A 3,326-nucleotide genomic window follows, 5' to 3' on the forward strand; every position below is an offset into this window, starting at 1 on the left:
TATCTCAGGCCTTTTTGACCAGGATTGAATTACATACTATTCCAAAAACAATTGCGGGCATAGCAAATACTTGTCTTAGGGTAATACACACTTGGTTTTAAAACGTTATGTAATTTTTGTGGCTTTTTGTTTTTGGGTTTTTTTTTGGGGGGGCGATGTTGTTTTTTGTTTTTTTAACAGATTTTGCTTAAGAATTTCTTCCAAACCCAGTCACCGTAAAGATAGTCAGGTATTTTCATGAACCTTATATTACTTTGAATCCATTTGAAATTTGTTGTCATGTATAGTTTAAGAAATGGTTCCAACTTCATTTTTCCCAATGTATTTTACTAAACAATCAGTTATTGACTCACTCATGTGTGAAGTCTGTTCTTGCCTTTGTGTGACCCAGAGGATGATAGTTCATCCATAGCTAATCCATCACTTCTAAGCCTCAAGATGCTCAGATCTTCCTCAGCCATGTGTAATTTCCTTCCAGGCATGTTTGTTTGTTTGTTTAATCAAAACTCAGCTGAAGACTCTGGGAGACCCTCTGCAGATCCATGGTGCTCTCTCTGGGCAGCCCTTGCCTCTCAAGGAGTGTGAACTAAAAATTCTAGCCACTTTGGCACCTCAGAATTCCAGCTTTGGCTCCTCCGCCCAGGTTCTACCTGACTTCTTGTTCTCAGTACTGTGGTCTGAAGTTCTCTCCAGGCAGAATGTGGAGTCAACCACAGGGCTCACTTTGCTTTTCAACCTCCAGAGCTCTTGGTCCTGTACTGCTTGATGAAGACCCTGGTTTCATATTTTGTTTCTCTTTTTTCAGTTGTTTGAGACAGAAGAATAAGACAATTCCTTTTATTCTAACACGCTTAGAAGCAGAAATGTTCTATTATATTTCCTAATACACAGTAAGGTGAATCTCCAACTATGTTCTTATTTTTCTATATATTCTTAGCTTTTGCTATACTTTTTAGACATTTTACACAGTCCTCCCAAAACCCCACTGGAATTTTGAGCAAAACTACATCTAGCTAATAGGTTAAATTGGGTGGGGGGAGGTGACATGACTTCTTCACAAAGTTAAATAGTTATATCCATTCATATACTGAGAGTATTTATATATTTATGTCTACTTTTAATTCATTTATTATAATTTTATGTCTTTTTAATCTTCTTTTTTTAAATTTTTTTTATAAACATATATTTTTATCCCCAGGGGTACAGGTCTGTGAATCACCAAGTTTACACACTTCACAGCACTCACCAAAGCACATACCCTCCCCAATGTCCATAATCCCACCCCCTTTTTTAATCTTCTTAAAGTGATTGTCTAGTCTTTATTAGTTTAATTCCTAGATGCTTTAGACTATTTTTGGTAATGTTATAAGTGATCTCATTTTCTTTTGCCTTTCATGGTTGGTTATTAATATAGAGGGATACTTTTGATTGCATATACTGAATACAGAGCCACAAATTTTGTTTACATTCTCTAATTAGTTCCAGTAATTGCTGATTTTTATGTTGATTATTTTGATAACCTACATACATTATACTATCTCATAATATACTTTTTATTCTTCCTTTTCACTCTTTAAATTTCTTATTTCTTTTGTTTTCTTAATCCACTGTGCCCTGTTGAGTGTCAGTGAACTATATTAGTGATGGAAATGTATCATGTCTCTAACCTTAAAGAGAATGACCTACATTTTCATATTTAACTATGATATTTTCTGGTTTTTATGAGTAAGAAGCCATTAGTAAGTAAAGGAAATTCCCTACTCAGTATTTCTAGAAATGTTTTATTTTTAATCAGATAAAAATATTTAATATTATCAAATTTTTCTAGATCTATTGAGATGCAATGAACTGTATCACTGAATTTTTCTGACATTGAGCTATTCTTACTGAGCATTGTGTATGGATACCGTGTGTGTGTGGGTGTGTATGGTATATTTTAGAAGACCAAAATTATTTTATTTTTATTTTCATCAAAAGGGGAGATAAGCTGTCATAGTAGCATGGGTCTAATCTTCTATCACTCAAATTCTAGGCTCAACTCCAGAACCAGTAAACACATATATATTTGAAAGAGTAATTTATGATCTTTGGACATCTTGTGTGAACATTAAGATAGGGATAAGAGTTAGGAATAAAATTCTGTTGTGTCTTGACTTGAAAACTCTTGAGGAATTCATGTAAGATCTTTGTTTCCCAGTGAATTCCATCCCTCCATCCTTGCTTCTTTCCTTTAACCGCATCTTGAATTAAGCTTTTGGGTTCTTACATGCCTCCAGGTATTTGCATATACTGTACCTTCTATGTAGCACAACCTTCTTGTTTCAGTTAGACTTTTTTGATTAATAACTGTTGCTGCCTCTTGCTATATTAAGAAAATTAAAATTTACTGGAAAGGTAGCTCACAGCACAGACATAGAGGAACCAGAACAGTGCCGCAAGTCTGAGCAGCAGGAAAACCTGGGCCATTGTACTCATCTGTCACATAAAAAATCTAGTCCAGTGCTCACTTTCATATTACTAAAATTAGAACAATGCAGAGAAGATTAGCATGGCTCCTGGGGAAGGATGGCAAGCAGATTTGTGAAGTGTTCCGTATTTCTCTATACTATATATTAAAAGTTGTCAAGAGCCTAGTTCTTAAATGTTCTCATCACGAAAAAGAGATCCTAATTATGTGATAGGATAGATGTATTAGGTAACAGTACAGTGGTAATTTTATTTCAATATATAAATTTAACAAATCAACACATTGTGTACAATAAATTTATCCAACATTATATATGAATTATGTTTTATTATTTCTTTAGTTAAAAATATCTACTCCAGTTGATTTCTTCACCACTTTGTTACTCTACTTAAGATTCAAAATCCCTAGAGAAAGATTGCAGTTGTTTTGCTTATATTCTCTACCATCCATTGATTCAGTCAGAACACCTGAACTTACCGTCCCACTAAGGTTGATCACAAAGACGGAGAGACTATTTTCTAAAGGAAAATATTTCCTATTAGAAGATGGAATGGGTCTGGCAATACCCCAAATAAGAACTGTTCACTGTATTTCCACACATCGTTGTTCAGTTAACCCCTATTTGTTAATCACATTCTTGTTCTGAGTTATAGCTTCATGTAGAAAGTATTAAGGGTCCTGTTTCCATTTTCCCATTACTTCTCATTTATTCACTGTGCCAGCACATACACATCACAGTATTGGGATAGTGTGTGATAGTATGTGATAGTCCAGTTATCTCCACAAAGGGCTAGATACTTGATAGCAGAAACCCTAGTCTAACTTCTAACCCTAGCTGTGTCTTCCTAGATTTTAGCAC

General features: G+C 34.6%; 1 pseudogene; it reads left to right on the forward strand.

The window, feature by feature from the left end:
* Nucleotides 1-2,499: 2,499 nt before the first annotated feature.
* LOC131822932 (U6 spliceosomal RNA) lies at nt 2,500-2,600 on the forward strand (annotated as a pseudogene).
* The last annotated feature ends 726 nt before the right edge of the window (nt 2,601-3,326 follow it).

This window comes from Mustela lutreola, chromosome 1 (assembly GCF_030435805.1).
Source record: "Mustela lutreola isolate mMusLut2 chromosome 1, mMusLut2.pri, whole genome shotgun sequence".
NCBI classification, from domain to species: domain Eukaryota; kingdom Metazoa; phylum Chordata; class Mammalia; order Carnivora; family Mustelidae; genus Mustela; species Mustela lutreola.